Here is a 6,737-nt window from a genome sequence, read left to right as displayed (position 1 = left end):
TACAAAAACTAATTTAACATTGACTATTGCAAAATGAAAGATGGAGTTTTTCACACTGCTTTGAAAAATAAAACTTATAATTTAATGTATTATGAGATTTTGCTTTCAACATTAGAAAAATAAGAAGTTTCCTCTGCATAATGAATGCTTTCATTGTAAGCTTCTTGTTACAACACCATTTACCACTCTTAGTAGATCTGATGCTCTAATTATGGTCTAGGGCAATGCTTCCTTCCAAACTTGGTCCAAAATCTAAAAAAAATGTTTTATTCCGTATATGCTACTTTTCCCTGTGATAAAAGCGTGTACACGCGGGTCAAGATACCCAACCCACGTACATATGTTAAAACACTTAAAAAAATTAAATTTCCTTAATTTCAGGCGAAGTTCACAGGTTTTACCTGTTACTCAACTCCTATTGCTTGTGGCCCAACTATTTCCCAACTAAAAAAACTAATTTGGAGAAGTATAAATAAACCTCCATGGGAAGACCTTAAGGGAGGAGGTATGAGATATTGATACTATAGTGAGATTATCCCTGACCGAGTCTGACGAATCCCTGTGCCTCCTGCACTCCCCAAAGCTTTAGAAAACCTTTGTTTCCTTGTTACAAATATCCTTCATCTTGCTAGAGATATCCTTGTATTGGTGATGGAGGAAGATTGTTGAAGGTCGGGAAAGGACGGATTCGGAGGATGATTTTGCTTGGAGCCAGAGAAGGACTCAGGTCATATTTCTCCACTTTACTTGTAGCTAACTTCAATAAAAGGAATGTTGTTCTGTTTCCGATATTAAATGTGTTTATGCATCAAGTTATGTTGTAATTTGTTTATGAATCTTATATTGATGTATAATTGGTCATTCATTTATATGATTTAAGGTTAATATCATGAACATGCTTTATGTTTCTACTATTGTATATGTTCCATTTGAATAATTTTCAGGTTTCAAGAACATCAGGAAAAGCTGAGGGTTTGCACCCTGCAGGATCTACCCAAACGTAGGACATCCGGGTAAGGACACTCCTGCATCGTTCAGTAGAATAAACATTTAGATTGATTGCCTAAGCATTTCTTATTGTGTTTCACCTTCTGCTCTGTTGGGGTTCTCAACCCAAAGCCCTAGGGTGGTCTCACCCACAACACTTCTCACAATGAAACATTGATCCCTGCATACATTCATTAAACAATATGAATAGTAGGGACTCAACCTAATGGATTTTAGGATTGTCTTTAGCTTTAGAATTCTTTTGGTATGGTTTGTCCGATTCCTACTTATTTCTTACAGCCACATGTTTCTTCCTAATAATATATATGTAAATACGCAATCCCTATCAATTCAATAAGCTTCTCCAAATGTTTTAATGTGATGATTTGCAACTATGTGATCATTAGTTTCTTCCAACTTTTTTCTCTAGTTATATGTAAATACATGATGAATATTAATTCAATTAACTTGTGCTGTTGCACAGCATTATTCTTTGTGTCATCGTCATAAGAATCACAACTATTCAATGTTTTGGAACTTTGTGTTAGAATTTGGTTAAATAGTTTGAATTTGGTTAAATGGTTTTTTATTAGATTATGTTTTTTTAATTAGTTGTTTTATATACAAATAAATATATCGTTGTTAAAAAAATTTGAACATTTGCAAAATTTACAAATCAAATTTGTTATTCTCACAAATTCTTATTAAAATTATGAATAAATTTTAAAAAATAAACACTTAAAAACATCCAAAACTTAGAATAATTACATAGCAACTTTCAACATTGAATTTGTTTTCATAATAATATTAATTGCTTTTAACAATTAAATACATTTGATTTGGTCATAAAGTTAAATTAATTTAATTTATAATTATGATTTTCAAGTTTATAGTTTTTAATGAAAGTTTGTATTCTGCTAAGGAACTTTTCTCTACACAATGAAAGCTTTCATTGTAAGCTCTGCACAATGAAAGCTTTGCACAATGAATTTTTTCAAATTAAAACAAAGATTCCTCTCACAATGAAAGCTTCGGAAACGAAAGCTTTGCACAATGAAACATGTTGGTACAATTATGGTTCTTAGTTTGCTAGGTGAAAGCTTCTTTTTCCTTTGCATCTCTACACTCTGCACAATGCATCAACTTCATGGAGATTTGTTCAGCCACTCCTTCCTCAGCCCACTTACTTAACCTGCAACTATATCAGTTCTCGTATCATTGGGAAGAATAGTAGCATAACAGTGTCAGTGTGAGTGTCAGAGCATTCGTTTTTTTGAATAATCACTCACATTTTAAAAATGATTATCATACACAAAATTATATCCCATCTCTCTATTAGAGGAATTATGTCCCATCATAACTCGTTCAACCAATTGAAAATTAAAGATAAAATTTCCAAAAAATTATTTTTGAATACATGGGTAAATAAGAATATTCAACATTTTCTAACATAAAAATTATAAAAACTTTAACAAAATAATAAAAAGTCAACACACTTTCACTCTAGATACATACTATAGTTCCTCCTCACATAGTGACTAATAAATACCTAATATAAAAATAAAATTCTAGTATGAATTTTAATCATTAAACTTTTGAATATAAATTTATGAGTAAAATATTAAAAAATAATAATTTATTTCATCTATTTTAAAATATTGGTTATTTTATTATATTATTATTTATGATAAATTTTATTATAACGTATATGTATAATTTCATTATTTTTTCACAATAACAAAATTACATTTTTCAATATTTTTTTATTAAAATTATTTAATTAAAGAACTTTAACATTTAAAAACAAAATAAATTGGAAGATCTCTCGCGCCACACACACATACCTGAAAAGACCGCTTATTACCACTGATGAACCCTTAAGCTTGACCGTCCAACATTGACTCCATAACCCTCAAACCAAATGAATAAAAATAATGAAATCCAATGGTGATGAGTGCGATGATATTTGGTGCACGCAATAATGGCGGCGGCAGAAAAACTTAACCCCAGATGACACCATCCGTGATCAATGGAAAAATCGTTTTGGATTCAAAGTAAGCTCAGGCAGTTTTCCTGTCGTCCTAGACAAACTTTCTTCCCCATCTTTAACGCAAGCACAAGCGCTCTTCAATCCCAGAAACCAATTGCCAGTGCCGATCTTGGCATCGATCAGAGCCTCATAAAACAACTGTGCAGGCAAGGCCGACTAAAGGAGGCGCTCCACACGTTGCAGGCTATGGACCGGCGAGGTATTCCGCCGGACGGCTATACCTATGCTTCTCTCTTACAGACTTGTGTCAATATTAAATTCATTGCAGCGTGCAAACTAGTCCATGCCCATATCATTCTAACCGGATTCGAACCGGACATTTCTTCGGAAACCAAGCTCGTCACCATGTATGCCAAGTGCGGGAAATTGGCAGATGCCCGGAGAGCTTTAGAGGGAATGGCCGAGCGAGATGTGATATCATGGACTGCGATGATTTCAGCTTATTCCCAGCATGGACATGACGAGAAGGCATTGGAACTGTTTTACCAAATGCAGAACACAGGTGTCCGACCGGACAACTTCACATTTGCCACTGTTCTGACAGCTTGCGCTCAAATGGGGGCTCTGGAACAGGGAAAGGAGGTTCATGGAAGCATAGTCAGAAATGAATTCCTGTCTGATGTGTTCGTGGGTAGCGCGCTTGTAGATATGTATGTGAAATGTGCGAGTATAGAGGATGCAAGCAAATTGTTTGACAAAATGCCTAACCGAAATCTGGTTTCATGGAATGTAATGATCGCGGGCTGTGAGCAGAATGGACGTGAGGAAGAGGCCTTGGAACTATTTTGCAAAATGAAACGGATGGGTTTCGAGCCGGATAAGTTTACGTTTCCCAGTGTTCTCTCTGCCTGTGCCAGTTTGGAATATTTGGAAAAGGGCAGGGAGGTTCATGAAGACATAATTAGAAAGGGAATTCATTCTGACGTCTTTGTTGGGAGTGCCCTCTTGGACATGTACGTTAAATGCGGTAATATAGAGGATGCCGATAGAGTGCTCGACAGGATGCCTGAAAGAAATATTGTGTCATGGAATGTGATGATTGCGGGGTATGCACAGAATGGCCGTGTTGGTGAAGCCCTGAGCCTCTTTCGGCAGATGCCAGAACAAAGTGTGGTCTCATGGACTGTTATGAGTGCAGGGTATGCACGGAATGGGCATGTTGGTGAAGCTCTAGATCTCTTTCAGAAAATGCCAGAAAGAAATTTGGTTTCTTGGAATGCAATGATTGCGGGGTATGCACAGAGTGGGTTTGTTAATGAAGCTATGGACCTGTTTGAGAAAATGCCTGAGCGAAATGTGGTGTCGTGGAATGCAATGATTGCAGCGTATGCTCAGAATGGGTGTTTCCATGAAACTCTGAATCTCTTTCAACAAATGCAAAGATCTGGTGTGAGACCGGACCAGGTTACATTTGCCAGTGTTCTCCCAGCATGTGCCAACTTGTCCGTTCTGGGTCGTGGCAAGAAGGTTCATAAAGAAATTATTCACAGTGGGTTTGAATCTGATATTTTTGTAGGGAATGCACTTGCAGACATGTATGCCAAATGTGGGAGTGTAGAGGATGCACACAAAATGTTTTTCACAATGCCTCTAAAGAACGTGGTGTCATGGACTACAATAATTGTAGGCTATGCTATGAATGGGTTTGGCAAGGAGAGCCTTCAACTTTTTGAAGAAATGAAACTCTCTGGCATGAAACCCAACCACATCACCTTTGTGGGTGTCCTCTCTGCATGCTGCCATTCGGGGTTAGTGGATGATGGCTGGCGATATTTCATTTGCATGAGTAAAGATTATCACATTGCACCAGGAATGGAGCACTATTGCTGCATGGTTGATCTTCTTGGCCGTGCTGGGTGCCTGGATGACGCATACAGTTTTATCAACAAAATGCCAATAAAACCTGATACTGTTGTATGGGGATCTTTACTTGCTGCTTGTAGAATACACACAAATATAGAGTTAGGACAAAAAGTTGCAGAACAACTATTTGATCTGGACCCTGAAAATGCTGCACATTATGTGATGTTGTCCAACATCTATGCAGCGGCTGGACGGTGGGACGACGCACAGAATGTGCGAAAAATGATTGATGACAAGAAGCTAAAAAAAACTCCAGGGTGCAGCTGGATTGAGCTGAACCATTCAATTTATACTTTCCTCACAGGAGACAGATCGCACCCAGAGACGGACAACATTTATGCAAAGCTGGAGAGCTTGTCTGGGCAGATGAAAGATGCAGGGTATTTGCCTGACATGGACTATGTACTTCATGATGTAGAGGAACAGCAGAAAGAACAAATACTTGGTCACCACAGTGAGAAGCTGGCTATTGCTTTTGGGCTTATTAACATGTCCCCTGGGACAACTATCCGGATTGTTAAGAATCTTCGCGTGTGTGGTGACTGCCACTCTGCGATAAAGTTTTTCTCCAAGATGGAAGCACGCGAAATTGTTGTGCGGGACACCAAGCGTTTCCATCATTTTAAGGATGGGCAGTGTTCTTGTGGTGATTATTGGTGATAGCAATGGTCACAAGTTCGTGTGAAAGCAAACTCATGCTTATTCAAACATTGTATTGGTAAGCAGAGACTTAATATTGCTTTTGGTCCTAAGAAAATGCCATGTTTGAAGGATTCTCTGCATCTCTTTACTGGAGGAAGCATTGCATAGATATTTGCTAAAGTCATAATAACAGATATGTTGATGGCATGTAACAATGTTTAGATCCAGTTTCCTGATTACATATTACTCCATGTAAATGATTTGCAGTTTCTCTAATTTAAACTTAGAGCTCGGGATGGTCAGGCAATGCGCTTCTACAGGTATCGTTTTCATCTCCGGAAACTCCGCTACAGCATGCTAACTGCATTTGTCATCTTGAAAGGAGTATAGGAGGGCGGTGGACAATATAGAGCAGAAACTATCGGTCTTCTGAGCATACGTTATGGCCAGGTAGGCCAGGTAATGATGATTCTAGATGCTTACATTTCTTAATCCATTTTTCCAAGAATAGTTATGTTTTTATTTTATGATGTAAAGTAACTTGCATTTTTCTGCTGTTACAGGATTGGTAAACAGAGCGAAATGTCAGGGGGGTTTGGTTACGTGATAAAGTGGAGGTGTTTCATACTCCTCACCAAGCTTTAAGTAACTTGAATTTTTCTGCTGTTACAGGATTGGTAAACAGAGTGAAATGTTAGGGGTGTTTGGTTACATGATAAAGTGGAGGTGTTTCATACTCCTCGCCTTGCTTCAAGTAACTTGCATTTTTCTGCTGTTACAAGATTGGTAAACAGAGTGAAATGTCAGGGAGGTTTGGTTGCATGATAAAGTGGAGGTGTTTCATACTCCTCAACCTTCAAATCACCCAGGGACATTTTTCGCTCCTTATGGGCCATTTCAAGTGGTTAGGGCTAGGTAGAAACCTTGGGCAAAGTTGGTTGAATAGATACTTTCCACTCATGGTTTCTTAATTGAAACGATCTTTTTAAATTGTAATATTCCCAGATTAGGGAGAGGCATGTTTGTTGCAGAATGATAATAAAAGTCATCTTGTTAAAATAGAAAAATAAAGCCCAATGAATGGCCCGTGTAAGATTCAAGAAACAGAATGAAATTTCTTCTACCTTAAGCCGATGAGCTGAAAGAAGAGTAGTTGTGGAAATTGTTATTCTCCGCAGCTGAAACCTCAACGATG

The 6,737-nt window shown here is 37.6% G+C and overlaps 1 pseudogene across 1 annotated transcript; it reads left to right on the top strand.

Annotated features, from left to right (window-relative positions):
- Window positions 1-2,863: 2,863 nt before the first annotated feature.
- On the top strand, window positions 2,864-5,897 carry LOC149247804 (putative pentatricopeptide repeat-containing protein At3g23330 pseudogene; annotated as a pseudogene). The gene is made up of 2 exons (XR_016266637.1): window positions 2,864-5,618; window positions 5,810-5,897. The product of XR_016266637.1 is annotated as a putative pentatricopeptide repeat-containing protein At3g23330 pseudogene (transcript).
- The last annotated feature ends 840 nt before the right edge of the window (window positions 5,898-6,737 follow it).

This window comes from Pinus tabuliformis, chromosome 7 (genome assembly GCF_031772625.1).
Source record: "Pinus tabuliformis cultivar Carrire ecotype Pingquan chromosome 7, CPIR1, whole genome shotgun sequence".
Taxonomy (NCBI): Eukaryota; Viridiplantae; Streptophyta; class Pinopsida; order Pinales; family Pinaceae; genus Pinus; species Pinus tabuliformis.
This window is presented reverse-complemented; position numbering and strand designations above follow the sequence as displayed.